Source organism: Mesoplodon mirus, assembly GCF_964341445.2.
Source record: "Mesoplodon mirus genome assembly, chromosome: 3".
Lineage (NCBI taxonomy): Eukaryota > Metazoa > Chordata > Mammalia > Artiodactyla > Ziphiidae > Mesoplodon > Mesoplodon mirus.
The window spans coordinates 82,639,861-82,667,096 of NC_138978.1; the positions used below are offsets into that span (position 1 = coordinate 82,639,861).

The following is a 27,236-nucleotide window of genomic DNA, read 5'->3' on the forward strand; positions in this document are numbered from 1 at the left end:
TATGCTGTGATACAATTTATAGTCGTAGTACTACTACTCCTCCCACCGCAGCCAAAATCCTCTGAGCCCGGTGCAGCAGCTTCCTTTCACAATGCTAGGACTGGCCACAAAACAGATGATAATCCCTTTGGACATTTCAAGGAGCAGCACGAAGGGAACAGTACCTGGGAAATGCCACTGACAGCTCAGAATATCCATGGCATTTCTAGGGCCTCGGCACTGCTCTTGCTCTGGGAATGAAGGTCCAAAAAGCACGTCAGAGAATGTTCGTTAATTTTGGTTAAACAAATATTTTGCCATGATTCCAACATGCAGCTTTATATCCATGTTCAGTGCACAAGCCTTGGAGCCAGAGTCCCTGGGGTCAAATCCTGACTCCCCTACAGCTATGGGTGACCTCGGACAAGCGACCCAGCCTCTCTGTGCTTATTTCCTAAAAAATGGTGAATAGAGGAGCTCCTACCTTATAGAAATGTTGGGAATATTAAACTAGATCATCCTTGTCATTGTACTCAGTATGGTCTCTACAGAAATTTGAATATGGGATGGCCATAGTAAATGTTTTGCTTTAGGAACACTTTTTGGATTTTAATTTTTCAGTTCTCCACCGCTGAATATTAATCAATCACCTGCCACCTCCATGGAAGGCAGATGTGTAGCACGGTGAAAATGGCCAAGATGACAGTTCCTGGCCAAGAGAAAACGCTCTTAGGCTGTTAGTTGCTGATACTATTATTCAATCCATTCTTTGAACCAGATGAACTTGTCTATAAATGATCATTTTTACCTATAGAAATGGCAATTTCATCTAGTTCAATCTAAGAAGTTAAGATCATTGTTTCAAATGAATTAAAGCACATTATTTTTCAGGTAAAAATGAAAATCACTGTTAAAGGGGGCCCAACCCACATGTCAATACTCAATGAAAGCCCTCCTGAATCCATATAGCCCAGAACCACTTCTTCCTCTTCCACTGCCCCTTCAGCGAACATTCATTCTCTTATCTCTGTCAAACAATCAGCTAGTCATGGTCCTCAACATTGCCTGGACCCAATCTTGAAAGCTCCATCATCCTATCCCATCCCAATCTTATCTCTCCCCCATACTTTGGTTTGACCATGTGTGTTGTACTTGGCACCTCTAATCCTTTGTGCCCTTCTAGATATACTTTCTTTTCTACCTGGCATGTCCAATGAAGTCAGTCATGTCAGCTACAAGTATAAATAGCTCAACTCCCTTAGCACTCTTATCCTTATGTTTTACTCAACTTGCCAGTTGAACTGAATTTCTAGCCAGTTTCTTTGGCTCCTATTAATATATTTCCAAGATTATGAAACAAAATTATAAAACTAATGGTATCTTTAAAAAAATATGCTTTCAAAGCTCATTGAAGCCCTCAAAGCTACTCAGTAATGTTTGAACTTACCTCTCTCAGCTCCCTTCTTATTCTGCATAGAAGCTGTTCTAAAGCTTCTACCATTTTTCTCAAGTTCTCTAGCTACTCTTTTCTATCCCAACAAACAACAGAGGGACCTTTATTGGGAAAACAGAGCCCCTACTTCCTCTCTGCTTCCAAACTCATGTCTACCTTCATTACCCCCATCTCCACTTGTTAGAAGATATTATTTTCTCCAATCCTTAAAGCCAATTATTCTCTAGTCATTAAAGGCAATGTCCCCATTGAGGACTGAGCTCTCGTTCTTTTCTCAGTCCCCCCACTTCAGCTGTTTCCCATTTTTGTTTCCTCTCTTCCTCCCAGTCAGGTATTTTTCCCATAATGAGATATGTGTTCATAAGAAAAAAATCTCACATTCTGCAAAACTATACCCTAAAACAACAGGTTTCTGGAAAGATAAGATTAGAAAAAGATTCCTCAAAACCTATTCAATTTATAATAATACCAATTACAACAATAACAATAGTACCTAGAGAGATGATTTGGGCCACGCAGGCAACCTCTAAGTTTTGCTGCCACAACAGATATCAACATACACTCATATAAAGTTGAAATGCTTTTTAAAAAGTGAAAATGGCTGGTGGGAACTTAGAAAATGTAGATGGGAGTGGAAAGAATTCTAAGCCAAAGGCACTGCTTTTAAGACGGGCATGGGAAGTAGGGCAACCTATTATCAGCTGAGAATGAAACAAGTCTGAGAGTAGAACTCTATGAGAAGAGAGCTGCAAGTGCAGGCAGCTTTACATTTTTTTATAATCCATTAAATTCCTATTACAGTAGTTGATATGAGGATTTTTTTCTTCCATACCAAAGGTTATAATTCTACTCCCAATATTCTGGTAACCTTTGCCTAGGGAACTTAAACCAGAATCTCTAAAATTGAATGTGTATAAGAACTATGGAGGGATCTTGTTAATATACAGATTTTGATTCTCTAGGTCTGGAGTGAGCCTGAGATAATTCACATCTAACAAGCTTCCAGGGGATCTTGATGTGGTCCACAGGGACTACATTTTGAGTAACAAAGACTAAAAGACAAAACATAAAATCTGCATAATACTTATATTTTCCTCCTATTTTCAGATCTCACATGAGCTAATCTGTTTTACATAAACATATCTTGTAACAGAACAGAAGCTATTTCCTATCTCTCTGCATCTTCATTTCCTCAAAAATTTTTACTCATTATTGCTAAAGCAAAAATTCCCCCTTATATTTCCCCTTATTGCTTCTTCCTGCAACTCAATCTGTTGATTTATCTATATCCTTCCATTCACCTTGAATTCTTTGGAAAAAAAGTTTTAATTATATCCCTTTGTCTCTAAGCAGCTCCAACTCAAGGACAATATATTACTCATCTTTATATTTTCAGGTACATAGTACAGTGCTAAATATATGTAATTAATAATAGAAATAATTGTTATATAATGAATGCTACCTATATGCTAAGCACTTTAAATGAGGCAATTCATTTCAACATCACCTCAATTTTTTATGTTTTATAGCAGTGTTTTTCAATCTTTTTTTCATTATTGCCCACTGGAGGAGCCTTTTTAGACTTCTTTTTCTTTTTCTTTTTTTTTTTTTTTCATTTCAAGTGACTTTATTTTTTTTATATTTTTATTTTTTGCTTTATAACAAATTTAATCAGTTATACATATACATATGTTCCCATATCCCCTCCTTTTGCGTCTCCCTCCCACCCTCCCTACCCCACCCCTCCAGGCGGTCACAAAGCACCGAGCTGATCTCCCTGTGCTATGCGGCTGCTTCCCACTAGCTATCTACCTTACGTTTGGTAGTGTATATATGTCCATGCCGCTCTTTCAATTTGTCACAGCTTACTCTTCCCCCTCCCCATATCCTCAAGTCCATTCTCTAATAGGTCTGTGTCTTTATTCCTGTTTTACCCCTATGTTCTTCATGACATTTTTTTTCCTTAAATTCCATATATATGTGTCAGCATACAGTATTTGTCTTTCTCTTTCTGACTTACTTCACTCTGTATGACAGACTCTAGGTCCATCCACCTCATTACAAATAGCTCAATTTCATTTCTTTTTATGACTTAGTAATATTCCATTGTATATATGTGCCACATCTTCTTTACCCATTCATCTGATGTTGGACACTTAGGTTGTTTCCATCTCCGGGCTATTGTAAATAGGGCTGCTATGAACATTTTGGTACATGTCTCTTTTTGAATTATGGTTTTCTCAGGGTATATGCCCAGTAGTGGGATTGCTGGGTCATATGGTAGTTCTATTTGTAGTTTTTAAGGAACCTCCATACCGTTCTCCATAGTGGCTGTACCAATTCACATTCCCACCAGCAGTGCAAGAGTGTTCCCTTTTTTCCACACCCTCTCCAGCATTTATTGTTTCTAGATTTTTTGATGATGGCCATTCTGACTGGTGTGAGATGATATCTCATTGTAGTTTTGATTTGCATTTCTCTAATGAGTAAAGATGTTGAGCATCCTTTCACGTGTTTGTTGGCAGTCTGTATATCTTCTGTGGAGAAATGTCTATTTAGGTCTTCTGCCCATTTTTGGATTGGGTTGTTTGTTTTTTTGATATTGAGCTGCATGAGCTGCTTATAAATTTTGGAGATTAATCCTTTGTCAGTTGCTTCATTTGCAAATATTTTCTCCCATTCTGAGGGTTGTCTTTTGGTCTTGTTTATGGTTTCCTTTGCTGTGCAAAAGCTTTGAACTTTCATTAGGTCCCATGTGTTTATTTTTGTCTTTATTTCCATTTCTCTTGGAGGTGGGTCAAAAAGGATCTTGCTGTGATTTATATCATAGAGTGTTCTGCCTATGTGTTCCTCTAAGAGTTTGATAGTGTCTGGCCTTACGTTTAGGTCTTTAATCCATTTTGAGCTTATTTTTGTGTATGGTGTTAGGGAGTGATCTAATCTCATACTTTTACATGTCCCTATCCAGTTTTCCCAGCACCACTTATTGAAGAGACTGTCCTTTCTCCACTGTACATTCCTGCCTCCTTTATCAAAGATAAGGTGACCATATGTCCGTGGGTTTAACTCTGGGCTTTCTATCCTGTTCCATTGATCTATCTTTCTGTTTTTGTGCCAGTACCATACTGTCTTGATTACTGTAGCTTTGTAGTATAGTCTGAAGTCAGGGAGCCTGATTCCTCCAGCTCCATTTTTCGTTCTCAAGATTGCTTTGGCTATTCGGGGTCTTTTGTGTTTCCATACAAATTGTGAAATTTTTTGCTCTAGTTCTGAGGAAAATGCCAGTGGTAGTTTGATAGGGATTGCATTGAATCTGTAGATTGCTTTGGGTAGTAGAGTCATTTTCACAATGTTGATTCTTCCAATCCAAGAACATGGTACATCTCTCCATCTATTTGTATCATCTTTAATTTCTTTCATCAGTGTCTTATAATTTTCTACATACAGGTCTTTTGTGTCCTTAGGTAGGTTTATTCCTAGATATTTTATTCTTTTTGTTGCCATGGTAAATGGGAGTGTTTCCTTGATTTCACTTTCAGATTTTTCATCATTAGTATATAGAAATGCCAGAGATTTCTGTGCATTAATTTTGTATCCTGCAACTTTACCAAATTCATTGATTAGCTCTAGTAGTTTTCTGGTAGCATTTTTAGGATTCTCTATGTATAGTATCATGTCATCTGCAAACAGTGACAGCTTTACTTCTTCTTTTCCGATTTGGATTCCTTTTATTTCCTTTTCTTCTCTGATTGCTGTGGCTAAAACTTCCAAAACTATGTTGAATAAGAGTGGTGAGAGTGGGCAACCTTGTTTTGTTCCTGATCTTAGTGGAAATGGTTTCAGTTTTTCACCATTGAGGACGATGCTGGCTGTGGGTTTGTCATATATGGCCTTTATTGTGTTGAGGAAAGTTCCCTCTATGCCTACTTTCTGCAGGGTTTTTATCATAAATCGGTGTTGAATTTTGTCGAAAGCTTTCTCTGCATCTATTGAGATGATCATATGGTTTTTCTCCTTCAATTTGTTAATATGGTGTATCACGTTGATTGATTTGCATATATTGAAGAACCCTTGCATTCCTGGAATAAACCCCACTTGATCATGGTGTATGATCCTTTTAATGTGCTGTTGGATTCTGTTTGCTAGTATTTTATTGAGGATTTTTGCATCTATGTTCATCAGTGATATTGGCCTGTAGTTTTCTTTCTTTGTGACATCCTTGTCTGGTTTTGGTATCAAGGTGATGGTGGCCTCGTAGAATGAGTTTGGGAGTGTTCCTCCCTCTGCTATATTTTGGAAGAGTTTGAGAAGGATAGGTGTTAGCTCTTCTCTAAATGCTTGATAGAATTCACCTGTGAAGCCATCTGGTCCTGGGCTTTTGTTTGTGGGAAGATTTTTTATCACAGTTTCAATTTCAGTGCTTGTGATTGGTCTGTTTATATTTTCTATTTCTTCCTGATTCAGTCTTGGCAGGTTGTGCATTTCTAAGAATTTGTCCATTTCTTCCAGGTTGTCCATTTTATTGGCATAGAGTTGCTTGTAGTAATCTCTCATGATCTTTTGTATTTCTGCAGTGTCAGTTGTTATTTCTCCTTTTTCATTTCTAATTCTATTGATTTGAGTCTTCTCCCTTCTTTTCTTGATGAGTCTGGCTAATGGTTTACCAATTTTGTTTATCTTCTCAAAGAACCAGCTTTTAGTTTGGTTGATCTTTGCTATCGTTTCCTTCTTTTCTTTTTCATTTATTTCTGATCTGATTTTTATGATTTCTTTCCTTCTGCTAACTTTGGGATGTTTTTGTTCTTCTTTCTCTAATTGCTTTAGGTGCAAGGTTAGGTTGTTTATTCGAGATGTTTCCTGTTTCTTAAGGTGGGATTGTATTGCTATAAATTTCCCTCTTAGAACTGCTTTTGCTGCATCCCATAGGTTTTGGGTTGTCTTGTCTCCATTGTCATTTGTTTCTAGGTATTTTTTAATTTCCTCTTTGATTTCTTCAGTGCTCACTTCATTATTAAGTAGTGTATTGTTTAGCCTCCATGTGTTTGTATTTTTTACAGCTCTTTTCCTGTAATTGATATCTAGTCTCATAGCATTGTGGTCGGAAAAGATACTTGATACAATTTCAATTTTCCTAAATTTACCAAGGCTTGATTTGTGGCCCAAGATATGATCTATCCTGGAGAATGTTCCATGAGCACTTGAGAAAAATGTGTATTCTGTTGTTTTTGGATGGAATGTCCTATAAATATCAATTAAGTCCATCTTGTTTAATGTATCATTTAAAGCTTGTGTTTCCTTATTTATTTTCATTTTGGATGATCTGTCCATTGGTGCAAGTGGGGTGTTAAAGTCCCCTACTATGATTGTGTTACTGTCCATTTCTCCTTTTATGGCTGTTAGTATTTGCCTTATGTATTGAGGTGCTCCTATGTTGGGTGCATAAATATTTACAATTGTTATATCTTCTTCTTGGATTGATCCCTTGATCATTATGTAGTGTCCTTCTTTGTCTCTTCTAGTAGTCTTTATTTTAAAGTCTATTTTGTCTGATATGAGAATTGCTACTCCAGCTTTCTTTTGGTTTCCATTTGCATGGAATATCTTTTTCGATCCCCTTACTTTCAGTCTGTATGTGTCTCTAGGTTTGAAGTGGGTCTCTTGTAGACAGCATATATATGGGTCTTGTTTTTGTATCCATTCAGCCACTCTGTGTCTTTTGGTGGGAGCATTTAGTCCATTTACATTTAAGATAATTATCGATATGTATGTTCCTATTCCCATTTTCTTAATTGTTTTGGGTTTGTTATTGTACGTCTTTTCCTTCTGTTGTGTGTCTTGCCTAGAGAAGTTCCTTCAGCATTTGTTGTAAAGCTGGTTTGGTGGTGCTGAACTCTCTCAGCTTTTGCTTGTCTGTAAACGTTTTAATTTCTCCATCAAATCTGAATGAGATCCTTGCTGGGTAGAGTAATCTTGGTTGCAGGTTTTTCTCCTTCATCACTTTAATTATGTCCTGCCACTCCCTTCTGGCTTGTAGAGTTTCTGCTGAGACATCAGCTGTTATCCTGATGGGGATTCCCTTGTGTGTTATTTGTTGTTTTTGCCTTGCTGCTTTTAATATGATTTCTTTGTGTTTAATTTTTGACAGTTTGATTAATATGTGTCTTGGCGTATTTCTCCTTGGATTTATTCTGTATGGGACTCTCTGTGCCTCTTGGACTTGATTAACTATTTCCTTTCCCATATTTGGGAAGTTTTCAACTATAATCTCTTCAAATATTTTCTCAGTCCCTTTCTTTTTCTCTTCTTCTTCTGGAACCCCTATAATTCGAATGTTGGTGCGTTCAATGTTGTCCCAGAGGTCTCTGAGAATGTCCTCTGTTCTTTTCATTCTTTTTTCTTTATTTTGCTCTGCAGCAGTTTTTTCCACTATTTTATCTTCCACCTCACTTATCCGTTCTTCTGCCTCAGTTATTCTGCTATTGATCCCATCTAGAGTATTTTTTATTTCATTTATTGTGTTTTTAATCAATGCTTGATTCATCTTTAGTTCTTCTAGGTCCTTGTTAACTGTTTCTTGCATTTTGTCTATTCTATTTCCAAGATTTTGGATCTGGGAAATAGAATCTTGGATCATCTTTACCATCATTATTCTGAATTCTTTTTCAGGTAGAGTGCCTATTACCTCTTCATTTGTTAGGTCTGGTGGGTTTTTATCTTGCTCCTTCTCCTGCTGTGTGTTTTTTTGTCTTCTCATTTTGCTTATGTTACTGTGTTTGGGGTCTCCTTTTTGCAGGCTGCAGGTTCGTAGTTCCCGTTGTTTTTGGTGTCTGTCCCCAGTGGCTAAGGTTGGTTTAGTGGGTTGTGTAGGCTTCCTGGTGGAGGGGACTAGTGCCTGTGTTCTGGTGGATGAAGCTGGATCTTGTTTTTCTGGTGGGCAGGTCCACGTCTGGTGGTGTGTTTTGGGGTGTCTGTGGACTTTTTATGATTTTAGGCCACCTCTCTGCTAATGGGTGGCATTGTGTTCCTGTCTTGCTAGTTGTTTGGCATAGGGTGTCTAGCACTGTAGCTTGCTGGTCGTTGACTGAAGCTGGGTGCTGGTGTTGAGATGGAGATCTCTGGAAGATTTTCGCCGTTTGATATTATGTGGAGCTGGGAGGTCTCTTGTGGACCAGTGTCCTGAAGTTGGCTCTCCCACCTCAGAGGCCCAGCACTGACTCCTGGCTCCTCAATTTGGGATGATTTGTTGTCTATTCATGTATTCCACAGATGCAGGGTACATCAAGTTGATTGTGGAGCTTTAATCCGCTGCTTCTGAGGCTGCTGGGAGAGGTTTCCCTTTCTCTTCTTTGTTCTCACAGCTCCTGGGTCTCAGCTTTGGATTTGGCCCCACCTCTGCGTGTAGGTCGCCGGAGGGCATCTGTTCTTCGCTCAGACAGGACAGGGTTAAAGGAGCAGCCTCTTCGGGGACTCTGGCTCACTCAGGCCGGGCAGGAGGGAGGGGCACGGAGTGCGGGGTGAGCCTGCAGCGGCAGAGGTCGGCGTGACGTTGCACCAGCCCGAGGCGTGCCGTGCGTTCTCCCAGGGAAGCCGCCCCTGGATCCCGGGACCCCGGCAGTGGCGGGCTGCACAGGCTCCCGGAAGGGCGGTGTGGACAGTGACCTGTGCTCACACACAGGCTTCTTGGCGGCGGCAGCAGCAGCCCCAGCGTCCCATGCCCGTCACTGGGCTCCACGCTTTCAGTCGTGACTCGCGCCCGTCTGTGGAGCCCCTTTAAGCAGCACTCTTAATCCCCTCTCCTCGCGCACCAGGAAACCAAGAGGGAAGAAAAAGTCTCTTGCCTCTTCGGCAGCTCCAGAGTTTTCCCGGACTCCCTGCCGGCTAGCTGTGGCACATTAGCCCCCTTCAGGCTGAGTTCTCGCCGCCAGCCCCAGTCCTCTCCCTGCGCTCTGACCGAAGCCCGAGCCTCAGCTTCCAGCGCCGCCCGCCCCGGCGGGCGAGCAGACAAGCCTCTCGGGCTGGTGAGTGCCGCTCGGCACCGATCCTCTGTGCGGGAATCTCTCCGCTTTGCCCTACCCAGGTATGTGGGGAGTTTCTTGCCTTTTGGGAGGTCTGGGGTCTTCTGCCAGCGTTCAGTAGGTGTTCTGTAGGAGTTGTTCCACGTGTAGCTGTATTTCGGGTGTATCCGTGGGGAGGAAGGTGATCTCTGCATCTTACTCTTCTGCCATCTTACCCGGAAGTCCTTAGACTTCTTTTTCTGAATGCCTCCCGTGACATTTTAATACCTCGCATGTACTATATATCTACTTATGTTGCCAGGTATTGAGTTTAAGAGATACACACACCATTGTAATTCCTAAGATTTATTAACCCCAGGTACCAATTTTTGCCACTTTGGAGACAATTTCGTCTTCAATGAGAATGCATTTTACAGATATGAAATTGAGGCATAGAGAGGTTAAGAAACTTGTCCAAGGATACACAGCTAAGAAGAGGCAATAAATGTTGAATGAATAAGATAATAATTGAAAAATTGGGTGGATGTATGGAAGGATGAATGATACAAAGAAAAATATTACATTTCCTGAACTGAAGGAGGTTCGCAGTCTAATTATGTTGTTTATGTCAGTCTCCCCTACTATACAGCTACAGGTACCCAAAGCCCAGTGTATTTAGGCCATAGAAAATACTCTAGAAATGTTTTGTTGATTTAACATGCTGTGGACTAAAAAATACACTTTATAGTATACTGTAATGTCATGTAATATAAAGAAATTATAAACAATGGCAGTCATTTAAAATCCAAATAATTGTAATAGGAAAAAAAGGCCTTTAAAAATATTTGAGATAAATTTGGTCACTTGAATTATGATAATGTAGTTGAAATATTTTCCTACAGGAAGAGTGTTTGTCCATGGGTGGGCCCATCTCTTCTGGGGAGTGTTTGATGAGTACAATGATGATGAGCCTTTCTACAGCGTTAAGTCAAAGAAAATTGAAGCAACAAGGCACGACTATTTAAATTGTCTTAAATTATTTCAGGCTGTAACTTCTTGTTTTCCTATGTTGATTTCTTTCGAAAACCATTTATTCACTTTTGTGCCAATGCAGGTAACAGATGCTATATCACAAAACAGTGCTTTTCTGTTTTGTTAGAAAAACGTATCTTAAAGTAGCTGGTTGTCCATGTAAAATATACATAACATCAAGAACATTTGGTAGCCAAATTGACATATTTTTCACCTCTCTACCACAGCTGCCAGAATTCATTTGCACTGAAGTTTGTGCTCTGTGTAAAGGTTTGTGTTACATGCTAGGAGATCAAAATTACTTACATTACAAAAAGATGGGAGAAAATGGGTAAGAAGAAGTGGCAAATGCTGGCTGAGAAGGAAATCAACCAGTTTCAAAGAACCAAACAGGAATTTCTTGGGATTTAAGGTTCACTTTGAAATACCAATCTAACATCACAGTTAATAGACAATCCTCTGGGTTCTGAGATGAAGATAGCAGAATAGTTTGAGGATTGGTTTAAAATTAGGTGCCATCAATGTTAGAAGCCCTGCTGGGGCTGAGGACTAGTCACAAATGTACAAGCTGAAAGATACATGATTTCAAGGAAGGCCCCCATCGCATCAGTTTCAGGACACGTATTTGAAAGAATATTACATTGATTACCTTTGTTTACATCATTTTCCCCCTAAATGCCTAGTCTCTGCTACAGAATATTCATCATGGTTCTTAATATAGATAGCACCATATGTTCCCTGAGCCTGGGGGCAAGAGAAACATAGACATGTTTAGGAAACTCCCTAAATGATTGAATGAAATCTAGTTATCACTTCCTGAATTTGAACTGGAAACATATTTTAAAAATTGGATATATTTGCATCCCAGCATATGTATTGTAATCACTGCCACCTGTGGCCAATTTCATACAATAAAGCATATGTCTACAATGCTCCCACCATTTTTTACTCTACGATCTGCTGACCTTGGCAACACCTCACTCTTTGTTCCCAGCCACAAATTCTTTTGAATAGCAATATTCTTCAATAATCACAACACTTGTGGTTGTGACACACCCATTCTCTAGAGGGGTAACCTCTCTAAGGACAAATCTATCTTTAAGCTAAGGTGATATTGAGAGTAAATGGGTTTACAAGTTCTCTCCTCCAGATGACTACAGTCCATTTACTGTCTCAAAGCCACCAGGAGAAATGTTTGAAAAAGGACTACCTCCAGCCATTTGAGTTTACGCAAGACAGCAGCAGCTTTAATATAAGCAGAAAACTCAGTCATTGTACATATATGCAGGTCCCATTTAAAATTTCTTGAAAAATAGATAACTGCTCTGGTAGAAACCCCTGAATTTTGCTGTCAGAATATTATGTGTATAGTATACAAATCAGAATAAAAACCTTTATATAAGGATCATTGTGGATAGAAACACTTAAGATTTTCAAAAACTGTTAATGGCTAGGTTGCTTCAAAGACTAACTGTCATATTTTCAGGTGTTCTACAGATATTACTGGTATAAATAGAGTTTATAAGTGTAAAGAAAATAGCTGTGTAACTAATAGATGCAAAATTGATTCTAAGACAAAACTGTATGAAAAAGATTGTCAGTTCTTCCTTGATAAATATCAAACTGAAAAGACATCCATAATGTTTATGCAAGGTATTGATTCTATAAGTATACCAATCATTACTTTAGATTGTATATTTACAATCAAAGGACCTGTCATCATGTTTATAAAATATCTGTGCAAGTGACCTGAGGGACTAGATGTATTAGTATAGAGTTCTTTGAACATTGGCTGCTACATAGTAAAGCACTTAACTAGTGTTATTTATTATTACTACTATTATTATTACTATCATTGTTATTGAAAATCTACATTGCTATGATATTGACTCCTCATTGAATCATATTTCATTCAACAAACAAAAAATTTGCAGAACAGATCTTAACTTTTGTCAGCTATGTACTTATATCTTTAAAGGCATTGTATATAAAACATTTTTCATCATATTAAACTTTTAGATCATTGAATTCTGTAATGAAAAAAAACATAACTGAGAAGCTCCAAGCCTACAAAATAAAATGTGCAATTTCAGAAGCACTTGGGAGGTGATCAGCAATTCTGAGGATTTTAAAGACACTGTGCCTATGGTGGCACCACCCCCTTAGCCCGTCTTCTCATTGCTGAGGATCAGTGAAAGAATTGTGTGCTTAGTTCTTGATAAGTCTGAAAACATGAAGGTAAGCTTCATGGGGAAATTTGGGCAAGTGTTGGGAGGAGATACCACAGATCAGAGCGGTGATGAGGCTAGAAGAAAAGTGTGTAAAGGGGATTGGCTTCAGTGGCCTAGGAAGAGAGATGAGAGCCCTGAGGGGTTACCAAAGAGCCAATTCCAACCAATCCATTGGTGGAAAAGTGGTGGGGAGAGGTAAAGAGGAATGGGCAGAAGCAGGGATTTGACCCCTCGGGATTCAGCTGCACGTCTGGTAAGTTTCACCCTTTGGGAAGTCTAGTCCCCAGTGGATGGGGAGATTTCACTCACTAATCAGAGTCCATCCATTACAGTCTGGATTGATTCTGCCAGCTCTGGGGAGTGGTTTCATTTTGAGACAACTGGTACAGAGGCCTTAAAGAATAATTACAGTCAGAGGCCTTAAAGAATAATTACAGTCTCTAAGTTTTGATTTCAACCCAAACCCCACCTTACCCTTCAGCTCTTATTTGTGCAGTTTATAGCCCAAAATCAGCTCTAGTTAAAAGTGTGTGCTCTTTTCCATACTATCATATGTCTCATAATACATATAACTATATTTTTCAGTTTTAATGACTCAACAAATTTATAATTGCTTTATTTAATAACACTAATTACTGTTCATCGAAAGTTCTTACGAACACGCATTGTATGTTATCTGTTATCATTTGCCAGTCAAAAACCACTTGGTTGTTTTTCTTATCCTTTTTTATTCAGGGTTCTAATTGCCTAAATCGAATGAATCAAGCAGCCAAACATTGCCTGCCGCAGACCATTGAAAATGGATCCTGGGTGGGGATAGTTGACTTTGATAGTACTTCCCACATCAAAAGTAACCTAATCCAAATAATAAGCAACAATGAAAGAAGAAAGCTCTTGGAGAGCTCACCTACAGAAGCTTCAGGAAGAACATCCATCTGCTCTGGAATTGAATCTGCATTTCAGGTGAAAATTGTTCAGCAAAAACAACTGTTCAGCAAAAAAAAAAGTTTGGCTTTCTTAATTTTTAAGGATATTTCTATGTTAATTTCTACTGTACATATTACTGCCTAATTATAACATAATTAATTCTAAGAAGCACAGTCTTAAGCATATAGAAAGAAGCTCAATTAATTTTTTAATGAATCAGTTAATATGAATAAATTGATGGATGAATAAGTGTCTATAAAGTCCCACTTTTGCAATTTTGTCTTGTTATCATGCAAAATTCGGTGCTCAATAAATGTTTCTTAAATAAATGAATATGCTAATGCAGCAACAGTCACCAATTTTTAGAGCAATAAACAAGTTTATGGTATGATTCCATTTTGGGCCAATCCTCATTTTAGTTTCTGTGACATTCTGTTAGGGCAATCTGATGTTAATCTGTTAAAGCAGATGTAGCAGGCACTATTACTTACATTTAGGGTAAAGAATACTGGTCAGAACATGAGTTTTGAGATCACAGTACTGGATCTATTACTTATTAGTCATGTGATCTAGGCAAAATTTTCAGTCTCTTTGAACTCTCAATGCCTTATCTATAAAATATAGGAAAAGAAGAATGCCTATCTCATAGGGTTATTGTAAGACAAGTGAAATGATACATGTTCATACTTAGAACAATATTATATTACATAGCAAATATATAATTCATAATAACTATCATTATGCATCTTATTTTTATCCCAATGGTCATCTTGAGCTCACGATTAATATCAATTGTGTCATTTTCCTGCTTAGAAATCCTGTTCCCTTACAGCCTGTAAAATTAAGTCTGAATCCCTCAGTCTGACGTTATTTAAAAGCTTCTCATCCTCCGATAAATTTGCCCTCACCTCTCTTGCCAGCCTTTTTTTCTCAGTTCTCCCTTCCCAATGCTCTATGCTCCAACCAATTTACTGCACACATTGTTCTCCAAGCCTCCGTACCTTTGCCCATGTAATTCCTCTGCCTAAAGTGCTTCCTTCTTTCTATCTTTTCATGTTAAAATTCTACCAATTCTTCAAAATCCTTGCTCCTTAATGTAACTTTTCCTGCTACTCCCAACTCTATTTGATCTCCCTCTTTTATGAATTGTGTGGCATTTTAGTGTAGATTTCTAACATGAAGTCCTGGGTTCAAACCCCAATTGTCACTTACTGGTTTTGCAATCTTAAGCACAATTCCTTACCTTCCTAGTCCTCAATTACTTCATCAGTAAAGGGGATAATGAAAGTTAGCACATAGACTGTTCATGTTTTTATTTATTCAGCATATGTTTTTGTCTGCCTGTTATGTGTCAGGCCAAGTGTACAAGACACTGGGATATAATAAATTCTCTGTTCTGGTGGACCATGATATTTCAGTGGGGAATGGATAATGAATAAATAAGAAAAATTTTTAAAGAAATGCAATTACAGTTTGTGGAGAAAGTGTTGTGAAGGAACCAAACAAGATAATGTGATAAAGAGGTACTGGGAAAAAGAGTGGAACTACCTACTTTAGGTAGAGAAGCCTCTCTGATGGTCATATTTGAGCTAAGATTAGAAGGATGAGAAACAGCCAGTTGTCAAAGAAGAAAGGCAAGTGCAAAAGTGTCATTGGAAGGGGTAGAAAAGACGTGAATTATTCTAATAAATGAGAGAATTCAGTGATGCTGAAGTTTGGTAAATGAGGGAATATGAAATGTCATTTGCAAGCTAGACAAGGGTTACCTCTTTCAAAATTTCAAAACATATGATAGGAGTTTTGGATTTTAAGTACAACAGAAAACTATTGAAGCATCAGAGAGATGTGATCAATTTATGCTTTAGGAAGATGACTCTAGTTGCGCTCGTTTATGAAGATGATGACTCTGGAAGATTATAGGGAGCAAGAGTCATAGCAGGGAAACAGGTTGGGAGCTTGACCTTAGGTTAAATGACAATGTATAAAACATTTAATACACAGCAAAGGTACAGTAAATAGTAGTGGTGTAATAGTTTGTTATTACTCCTGAACTATAGAATATTCTGGCATATATATTAGTTGTGATTTTCTTGCTCATCTCTATACCTTGCCAGTCACTGACCCAAAACTCAATAAATATTTTTAATTGAATTCAATTCTTTCCATGAATTCAGAAACCATGTAGTTCCTGCTGAATCCCCAGCACAGCAACTGATACATTGTGAGTGCTCAGTGAATAGACTAATACAAGAAAGGGAGAGGTGAAGGAGAGAGAACCCCACCTTTAGATCTTCATTTTGCACTCAAATGTATAGGGGAAGTGTGATGAAAATGCTGTATAAATGCTGTAAATGTAGAAATAATTTCCTATATTTTGCAATATATACAAGAGGCATTCCTAGTCTCAAAATATGCAAAAAAATAACACAAACAACATAATAAAGGTGGTTACATCGTTCCCTGACACCAGGTCTATAATGAATTTCTACATTCCAAGCCCTCTTTTGCAATTTTATATATACCTCTACTCTTTCATTCTATGCCCATAAAAACCCCAGCTAATCCATCATGGCATTTTTCTTCCTCTTGGTTTGAACTTAGTTTCTCAACATAGTGTGCCAAGAAGTCACTACTAATTAAAATTATCAGAGAAGTCAAAATACAGTTGCTATATTGGGCTAAGTTCTCTATATTTTATGTGTCAGATATATGATATTAAAAAATCTGGATTTTCACACTGTTTAGTTTAGGAGTTTGATGTAAGAAAGGGGTTCAAACCACATAAAGAACTCAATAAATATAATTAGTGTAGTCTTTGACCACCGTCTATGTGCAACAACTCTGTGCTAATTACTTTGGGAGGTAAAACAAAAATTATTTAACAAATACCTAACCTCAAGATGCTTAGAAGTTTCCATATCTTTTATTTAGGAGCTACTGAGGGTTTTCTAATTTGAAATTTGTGAATTATTTACAATTTTTTTCTATAAGGTTATGCATTGACTTTTTATATTGTGGTTGATATTTAATCCTTTTAGCTATATATGCAACTGACTTTATGTACCAAAGAATTTTTCAGAGGATAGTTTAGTCAAAGAAAGCAGATAGGTATTCAATGCCACTTACCCAAATTCTATTTTTGATGTCTGGTTGATCTGAGTTCCCTAAGCTGAATTGTCATTGTCATTTAAATGGGAAGATTGTTCACAACTCTCTTGCCACATAACTACATTTGAGCAAACATTCCCTGTGGCAGGTGGACAGAAAATTATTAGTCATGTAATTCCCCAAGAGGTTGATTATAGACTCTATTATTTTGAAGCAGAGCTTTTCTCATCTATTCTGCAGTTTTTTTTATTTCCTCTAAATTTTTTTCCAGTTCCCCATGGGTTCATTTGATTTAGGGGTACCTGATAATATCCTGAATTATATTTGTAGGTAATTAGAGAAATATATCACCAAATAGATGGATCTGAAATAATACTGGTGGCTGCTGGAGAGGACAAAAATGTAAGAAATTGCACAGACAAAGTGAAACAAAGTGAGGCCATCATTCATTTTATTGCTCTGGGACCACATGCCAATCAAGCAGTCATAGAGATGAGCAATGTAACAGGTAAAATATGACACACATTCTAGTCCTTTGATAACAATGCATAAATGTAGAGGCTGACAATTTGACAACTTCTTTTAAGCTCCTACTATGCAGGTGCTGTGCTAGGAGCCTGGGACCAGAGTTAAACCAGACCTGATCTTAAGGTGCTCACAGTCCTATTGGCTGGAGAGACAAATAAAACTAGTAATCAGATAGCATAATCAGATAACATTCTTCCATAACAGGAGACATACATAGGAGTCAAGCACTATGTGAGCAGAGGGAGCCATTAATTCTCCCGGGGTTGAATAGAGTCAGGGAAAGAAGGCATGAGAGATGAGGTGACTTTTGAGCTTGGCCTTGAACAAGATGTTGGAAAGATTTTTACTGGAGGAAAAAGGGATGAAAGAAGAAGATCAATTCATGAGTAAAAAAAAATCATGCTGGGATGACAATGCAAGGCACGTTGCAAGACAGTAGGAAATCCATGAGACTGAGGTAGGAGGGGGATAGGATTAACAGAAGCTGAGGCTGTATAGATCTAAATAGAAATGAAATTTCTAGGTAAACATTTACTTTCGTAGCTGTTATCTTAGACATACAGCCATGTGATGAAAATGAACTGCATGTTTTCAATGGCTTTTTTTTTTTAATCTGGAAAAGTATTTCTTTCACCCCAATTTTTTTTAACATCTTTATTGGAGTGTAATTGCTTTACAGTGGTGTCTTAGTTTCTGCTGTATAACAAAGTGAATCAGCTATAAGTATACATATATCCCCATATTCCCTCCCTCTTGCATCTCCCTCCCACCCTCCCTATCCCACCCCTCTAGGTGGTCGCAAATCACCTAGCTGATCTCCCTGTGCTATGCAGCTCCTTCCCACTAGTTATCTATTTTACATTTGGTAGTGTGTATATGTGAATGCTACTTCTTTTTTTTTTTTTTAATTTTATGTACAAATTTTATCTCCTGGAGTCTAAATATCTTTTTTTTAAACATCTTTATTGGAGTTTAATTGTGGAAACTTTTGGCTGAAATGCATCAAATAATTATAGAATACTAGAAAGATGTTATAATTCCATGTATTAATATTCACAGACTTCCCATCTCTTGAGGGGAATTCTTTACTTTTTCAAAAGATACAGTTCTATCAATGTTGACCTCCAGATTTTCCAACCAGTGTGGGTCAGAATCCGAAAATTAGAAAGGTTAAAGAGATGCTATATTGAGATATCCTGACAATAGCTGACAATGAGGAGATGGAAAAATGGTAAGCAATGGAGACAAGACCACAAAATGACTACTTTGGGGGTTACTTGAGACAAAATAAATTACAATGGCCATAAAAGCACTTTAAAAATGATGGGAGGGCTTCCCTGGTGGCACAGTGGTTGAGAGTCCGCCTGCCGATGCAGGGGACACGGGTTCGTGCCCCGGTCCGGGAAGACCCCACATGCCACGGAGCGGCTAGGCCCATAAGCCATGGCCACTGAGCCTGCACGTCCAGAGCCTGTGCTCCACAACAGGAGAGGCCACAACAGTGAGAGGCCCGCGTACGGCCATTTAAAAAAAAAAAAATGATGGGAGTTTGTAGGACCAAGTATTTAAAGAGCAAATATATATATTTGGTAACATTAAAAGACAATTTAAAAATAAATAGCATTTTCAAATGCTACTTCTTAAACACAGTAGAGGATACATATTTTAAATTGTCAGGATGATTTAGTAAAAACATTGTGAGTATCAATTACTGTATTAAATTGGCTTTTAAAAATAGGTTTTATAACTTTTTTCTTAGATTTATCTTCTGGAATAGCTTGAATCAAGATAAAGTTTGTTTCACATATTGTTTTTGATTTTTTTAAACATTTTTATTTTATATTGGAGTAGAGTTGATTTACAATGTTGTGTCAGTTTTAGGTGTACAGCAAAATGATTCAATTATACATACATGTATAATTTTGTTTTTCAGATTCTTTTCCCATATACGTTATTACAGAATATTGAGTTTCCTGTGCTATACAGTAGGTCATTGTTGATCATCTGTTTTGTATATTGTAGTGTGTATATGTTAATCCCAACCTGCTAATTTATCCCTCCCCCACCTTTTCCCTTTGGTAACCATAAGTTTGTTTTCCAAAACTGTGTTGAATAAAAGTGGCAAGAGTGGACATCCTTGTCTTGTTTCTGATCTTAGAGGAAATGCTTTCAGTTTTTCACCATTGAGAATGATGTTTGCAGTGAGTTTGTCGTATATGGCCTTCATTATGTTGAGTTAGGTTCCCTCTGCGTCCACTTTCTGGAGAGTTTTTATCATAAATGAGTGCTGAATTTTGTCAAAACCTTTTTCTGCATCTATGGAGATGATCATATGGTTTTTATTCTTCAGTTTATTGATGTGGTGTGTCAGACTGATTGATTTGCATATATTGAAAAATCCTTGCATCCCTGGGATAAATCCCACTTGATCATGGTGTATGATCCTTTTAATGTATTGTTGGATTTGGTTCGCTAGTATTTTGTTGAAGATTTTTGTGTCTATGTTCATCAGTGATATTGGCCTGTAATTTTCTTTTTTGTGGCATCATTGTCTGGGTATGGTATCAGGGTGATGGTGGCCTCATACAATGAGTTTGGGAGTTCCTTCCTCTGAAATTTTCTGGAACAGTTTGAGAAGGATAGGAGTTAGCTCTTCTCTAAATGTTTGATAGAATTCACCTGTAAAGCCATCAGGTCCTGGACTTGTGTTTGTTGGGAGTTTTAAAATCACAGTTTCCATTTCAGTGCTTGTGATTGGTCTTTTCATATTTTCTATTTCGTCCTGGTTCAGTCTTTGGAGATTGTACCTTTCTAAGAATTTGTCCATTTCTTCCAGTTGTCCATTTTACTGGCATACAGTTGCCTGTAGTAGGCTCCTATGATCCTTTGTATTTCTGTGGTGTTGGCTGTAACTTCTCCTTTTTCATTTCTAGTTTCATTGATTTGAGTCCTCTCCCTTTTTTTCTTCATGAGTCTGGCTAAAGGTTTATCAATTTTGTTTATCTTTTCAAAGAACAAGCTTTTAGTTTCATTGATCTTTGCTATTGTTTTCTTTGTCTCTATTTCTTTTCTGATATTTATGATCTCTTTCCTTCTACTAACTTTAGGTTTTGTTTTTTCTTCTTTCTCTAGTTGCTTTAGGTGTAAGGTTAATTAAAGTTGTTTACTTGAGATTTGTCTTGTTTCCTGAGGTAAGATTGTATTGCTATAAACTTCCCTCTTAGAACTGCTTTTGCTGTATCCCATAGGTTTTGGATCATGTACTTTCATTTTCATTTGTCTCTAGGTATGTTTTGATTTCCTCTTGATTCCTTCAGTGATCCATTGGTTGTTTAGTAGCATATTGTTTACCCTCCAAATGTTTGTGTTTTTTGTTTTATTTCCTATAGTTTATTTCTAATCTCCTAGTGTTGTGGTCAGAAAAGATGCTTGATATGATTTCAATTTTCTTAAATTTACTGAGGCTTTCTTTGTGGCCCAGCATGTGGTAAATTCTGGATAATGTTCCATGTGCACTAGAGAAGAATGTGTAATCTGTCACTTTTGGATGGAATGCTCTATAAATACCAATTAAGTTCATCTGATCTAATGTGTCATTTAAGACCTGTGTTTCCTTATTGATTTTCTGTCTCAATGATCTGTCCATGGATGAAAGTGGGGTGTTAAAGTCCCCCACTATTATTGTCTTACTATTGACTTCTCCCTTTATGGCTGGCAGTATCTGCCTTATATATTGAGGTGCTCCTATGTTGGGTGCATATATATTTACAATTGTTATATCTTCTTCTTGGATTGATCCCTTGATCATTATGTAGTGTCCTTCTTTGTCTCTTATAACAGTCTTTATTTTAAAGTCTATTTTGTCTGATATGAGTATTGCTACTCCAGCTTTCTTTTTATTTCCATTTGCATGGAATACGTTCTTCCATCCCCTCTTACAGTAAATTTTTAATTAAAATCAAGACTTTAATATGAAATTATTCACCCAACTACATGATGAAATTAGAGTTTATGTGTGTGAATACAATAGTAAATGACTTAAAAGTAGAAAACAAATTATACCCAAAACAGTATGTCCAAAATTATGCTTTAATAATGTAAATAGATATTATTTACCATTTAACAAACCAATGCATAAAGTTAATCCACTACATTTTTTTCTAAATATATATTAACTTTAATTTTTATGGATGGGTAATTCAGGGATTGTCTTATGTATTTTACCATGGATGTAAACCAGATTTTCACATAATGAAAGTAGTAGTACTAAATTATAATATGAAATCAAGACCAGAACAAGACTCTTAAGTTCTTCGTGTGTCATTTCCTCATTTGGAATATGAAACCATATGATATTTCTTTTTTTTTTTTTTTGGCCGTACGCAGGCCTCTCACTGTTGTGGCCTCTCCTGTTGTGGAGCACAGGCTCCGGACGTGCAGGCTCAGCGGCCATGGCTCATGAGCCTAGCTGCTCCACGGCATGTGGGATCCTCCCGGACCGGGGCACGAACCCACGTCCCCTGCACTGGCAGGCGGACTCTCAACCACTGTGCCACCAGGGAAGCCCCATATGATATTTCTGAGCTAAAACTCCTGGGACTCATTATGAAGTTTTCAGCTTTTGAAATGATCAAAAAGACAGTAAGAAAATTGTGAATTTCTAGCCTTTCTAGTTATGTGAATAAAGTACGTAAATATAAATTGAAAGAAGGACTGTGAACAAATAGCACTGGCATATGTAACAATTGTTTCTTTTTATTTTCCCATATGGTTTAGATTAGAAATAACATCAAAACTTAGTAATGTTAAATTTCCCCTACCAAAGTTAGACTTTGTCCAATAATATAGCACCCATTATTCTAGGAATTCATTTTAAAATATCATACTTCCATGCCCCCCCTGCCCCACCACTTGACACCTGTGAAATAGATTCAAAGTTAAACAAATGTACCTCAGAACTTGGCTTGTTGGAAGAAGGAAAATATTTTGGAAAATAATTGAACAGGAGAGAGTGAACAATCATTGTGTATCTATGGGTCTAGTTCTTCTCTTGCCTCTTCAACCATTTTTTTCACTGGCTTTCTATTTTATCTACCCTTCTGAATTTAACTCCTTTTCTCAACTTCTGTGTCTCAAAAGCACTATCACTATTTAGATTCAAAAACTTTGAGAAAACTTTGTTTCTTCTCCATTCATGTTCCATTATAATGTCAATGCAGGCTGTTTCTTTCAAAATATATTTTACAAAAACCTATTTCTCTATATATTCATTCTCACTGTCTATATCATGTCACTTTATGCCAAGACTCCTATATCCCATGTGCTAGTTCATCAAATCACTGCCTATATTAAAACTTGCTAATTATCACCTAAGTAAACCTATTTTCCTCTACTCTCCAATATGAGAAGTGCAGAAGTTGTAGGATATGGGGGTAAATAATATACGCAGATTGGTCTGGAGATATGGTTTGGAGATACCCTGCAAACTGTTGTATAGATTGGTCTGAAGATCTAGTATGGCAGAAACTAGAGTAAAAACTGAAGGAGAATAGAGGTCATTTCTGAGGTTGTCAACCTGGTTGACTAAGGAATGATGATACCACAGACTGAAACTGAGAAGCAAGGAGGGAGAATTGATTTCAAACATATTATTTTGTGTTGTGTTTGAGCCTTGGTAACTTTGACTAGCTGGTGGGACATTTAAGTGGAATTCTCAAAAGGCAGTTAAAAGTGTAAGAGCAGAATAAGGGAAATCAGCCAGAAAGGAAATATTTGCATAAAGGTGATGCTCAAAGGTTTGAGCATGGAGTTCTCAAAGGGAGTGGAGGAACCAGTTGAAAATTCTGCTCCCCTCATTTGTAATAGCTGTAGTAAGTTCTTAAATAATGAAAATTTAAAATTAAATTTTTGCAAGATTAATTTAGATTCATGAATATGATGGGTAGGACTTTGTAAAATATGTTGGCCAGCTAGATGCCTGTTACAATAACCAAACATAAGTTGATGGGAACTTGGATTTGGGTGGTGGTGGCCACTGGAATACAGAGGAAAGGCTGCGTCCCACTATTTGCTCAGTATGTTCTCCTAGTACTCTTATACAGCCAAAGCTCTATTACTTTATTAGATCTTCCTGGTAGGAGTCTAAAGAAGTTATTCACATTCAGATTTAACTTGATAATAATACTTTTTCCACTCAAAGACTTTACAGAAGACTGAGATTTTTTGTCAAAACAATGATGTTTGAAGGGTAGAATTCACTCTCTTCCTTCAGAACTCAAGTGAAGGTGGGTTTAGGACTGAGTTGAGCTACAAGTGATACTTCCCATTTTTCCTGAAATGATACTTTCCCATTTTCCCAGGAGACACCTACTTGGTCACTGGGTAAAGTTGACTCTTCCTAAGAACTATCCACAAAGATTTTGAAAAACTTCTTCTTAAGAGTCCTTCTCAGAGAATGGTCCTATCTTTCATTTACTTTTTTCTCAGGACTGCAATTTACATAAAGAATAGATTGCCATTTCTGTATTCTTCTTGAATGCATTTACTCTATCATATGGGGCTATTTACTCTATCATATGTGAAAAATTACTTCAATATTTCACATTGGGGAAAGATCAGTGAAAGATTTTCTCAATTATTTGCTAGTCCTCATTTTTATCTTGAGGCCCTCCTCATTATGTCTCTACTCAAATACTCTAGGCACCAATAAGTATTTTCTTTTGAATCACCATTAAGATGAGCAAATACACTCACACAAGTGCATGCATACACACACATTCACACACACACACACATGCCCTACAGCTAATTCTTCTTTGAGGTTGTAACACCCTCTAATGCTAAAATCTGGAGTGTTTGCTAAGACAACTAAGAAAAAAATAATAAAGCCATATCTCCAATTGTGAAACCCATTCTCCTGCTCTAATGTTTTTATTATAGCCCGTCCTGTCCTTAGGCCCTATATTTCCACATTTTCTGACTGACAACTGTCACATCCCAGTCAGCTTTCAGAGAGATTACAAGACTATGGTAGTATGCCATATTTAAGCTTGTTCTCAGGCCAGAAATTAAGAGCTATGCTAAAAAAGAAAAAAGAATAAAATTACTCTCTTCCCCAGTTATTAATTTTTAAAGTATATTTAAACAGCTTGAAAGTAAGTGATTAACACTCAACAGTAATGGAGGGATGAATGGTACTGTAATAATTGATGGCACTGTGGGAAAGGACACATTCTTTCTTTTCACATGGGACAAACAGCCTCCCGTTATTTCTCTCTGGGATCCCAATGGAACATCAGTGGAAAGTTTCACAGTAGACAAGGATTCCAAAATGGCCTATTTCAGTATTCCAGGAACTGCAAGGTAAGCAATCAGCTTTTAGACTTCTTCTCTTTAAAATTTTTTCAAAAGCTTAAAATAAATTGTTTAATATCATACATATAATCTTAATTGAGTGCCAATAATTGTATCATCTTCAAAGTTATGATAAAATAGAATGTGCTTTCTACTCCTGTGTAATCCTAAGAGTTAGATGGGAGGAAAAAAGAAGAAAGAATTTATATATGAGGAGGAAGGAAAAAAAGGGTAAAGTACAGGTTGGGCAAGAAGCACTTTGAAGACTAATTGTGGGGAGTCTTTTCAACATAGTGTATTAGTCATTAGAGCCTCCTTCTTAATTAAGCCCAACCAGGATTATACAATTTGTGCACTCTGAGACCAAAGGATAAAGGCCAAAAAGAAGGGAATCTTTCAAGATTTATATTTCCCACCAGAGTACACCAGGTAGAGACATTATGCATGACATTTGGCTAGGTCCCCTGTCCGAACTGCCACAGCACTCATCTGTGGGATGTTGTACAAATTTGCATAAACCTGTTTATTCTACACTACATTTATAAAAATTATACTTTAGAAATAGATAACGAACACACAGAAAATAGCTTGGTATCTGATATTTCCATTGAATTTTTAGGTGGTGTTTGGACTTACACTCTTCAAGCAAAAGCAAACCCAGAAACATTAACTATAACAGTAAATTCTCAGGCAGCAAATTCTTCTGTGCCTCCAATCACGGTGAATGCTAAAATGAATAAAGACACAAACAGCTTCCCCAGCCCAATGACTGTTTATGCAGAAATTCTACTAGGGTATAATACCCATTCTTGGAGCCAGTGTGACTGCTTTCATTGAATCAAATAATGGGAATACAGAAGTTTTGTAACTTCTGGATAACGGTGCAGGTAATTCACAGGCTTTTATGAATAAGCCTATATTTTTATAACTCAGGGTATGTTATGGGTCCCTATGGCAGTGTGGGGCAGAGAGACAGGCACCAGAAGAATGGATGCAGATTATGGATAAACAGCAGGACAAGCAGGACATTCTATCCAGGTAAAACCTACAAAGTGATTTGCAAGTGTCTTGCACATGGTAAGCACTCCATAAAGGTTGTTATTATTGTTTGTCATCTAGACAACCAATGTCTGTCATCATATAGAAAGCCCTCATTCAAGAGATTGAGGTGGCATAAAGTACTCTAAAAAAGCGTTTCTTAGGGGCACATGATTAAGAAAACCTGGCCAGGAAGGGTGAAGCATAAGTAGTCAGATTAAGTTAAGTGGTAGAACTCAGGCTCTTATCAAAGAAGGGATGACAGGCAGGAGTAAATTCCAACTGCTGGAACAAAGTGCACATATACTTCTGGGGAACTAAGGCCCAAGAACAGGTAGTCATGCCAGAAGAGAGGAGGGATCAGCACAGGGGCATCAGATCCTTCAGATCTGTCTGACAAGAAACAAGATATAGTGTTGGCCATGCTCTGTCTCCTTGGTCTGTGTGGATGAGTGGTGCTCAAAGACGTTTTCCCAGACTGGATTATTCTGGGAGCTGAACCTTCTTTTGAGGGGTAATTGAGCAAGGAAAAACCCAACATGGTAGACAACTGTATTATCACAGATTTCTATCAGTATCTTTTGCAATGTAATTAATTCAATCATTTTGTAACACTATCCTCAATTAGAGTTGGTCCTGAGAAAAATTTAGAAGGTGAAATTGGTCTTTGGTACAGCTTCAAATTCCCTACACTCACACTTCAGTGCCTTCATCAGATATAACTGTTTTCCACAACCATCCCCTGCCTCTTCTTCCCCTTTTCCCAATCCCTTCCATGCTACATTAAAACTTACCTGCATTTTGTTATCATTGCTCAAGGTTTTAGTACTGATTACTTAGTTAATTTGTAATGCCTTCACCTAAGAAAGTAGTGGTACTAAAATGATTTAGAGAAGTGGTTCTCAAACTTTAGTATGTATAGTCATCACGTGAAGGAGTTTGTTATAACAAAAGTTGCTGGGACCCCTTCCTACTCCTAGAATGTGGCCCAGAAATGTGCATTTCTAACAAGTTCCAGAGAGATGCAGATGATGCTGGCCCAAGGACATCAGTTTAATAACATCTATCTTACAGAGTTAAAACTCCCTGAGTAATGTGTTAGAAATTTAGTGAATAACTCCAGTGCTCGTGATAACAGGTATACAGATGATACAATATTTCTGAGCTCCCCAAAATGTTTATTCTAATAGTAGATGAAGTTTCCCATTGTCAGACCAGAGTTAATGAATCAGCAGAGCAATAGCTGTAAGAATGAGTCTAGATAGGTATTTTGTAGTTGACTAGGATGAGAACTCCTAAGCAAAGACATTTTCTTTAGTGGGGCCCTTTTGATTTGAATGGAGAGATAAAAGAAAGCAATACTAAAAGTAAGTGTTTAGATAAAGTAAGCAAAAGTAGGCTGTTTGGCTGAGAAATCAATAAGAAGGGTACCAAAATAATCTGAATATAAAGTGACAAGGGCCACAAAATTGAGGTATTTATTTTACATATATATTTATCTGTGTGTGTAATATATTTTTTATAATACCTCAAAGATATCAATTCAATAAGATACTGTGTTCTGGCAGAGCATAAAGGAAATATTCTCTAAGG

General features: G+C 37.4%; 1 pseudogene across 1 annotated transcript in view; it reads left to right on the forward strand.

The window, feature by feature from the left end:
- The first annotated feature begins 9,738 nt into the window (after positions 1-9,738).
- Positions 9,739-27,236, forward strand: part of LOC309799166 (calcium-activated chloride channel regulator 4-like) — an 84,757-nt pseudogene continuing 67,259 nt past the window's right edge. The window contains exons 1-7 of the transcript in view: positions 9,739-9,748; positions 10,329-10,437; positions 11,945-12,122; positions 12,478-12,696; positions 13,425-13,652; positions 17,055-17,232; positions 25,225-25,492. The product of the transcript in view is annotated as a calcium-activated chloride channel regulator 4-like (transcript). The remainder of the gene's footprint in view (positions 9,749-10,328; positions 10,438-11,944; positions 12,123-12,477; positions 12,697-13,424; positions 13,653-17,054; positions 17,233-25,224; positions 25,493-27,236) is intronic.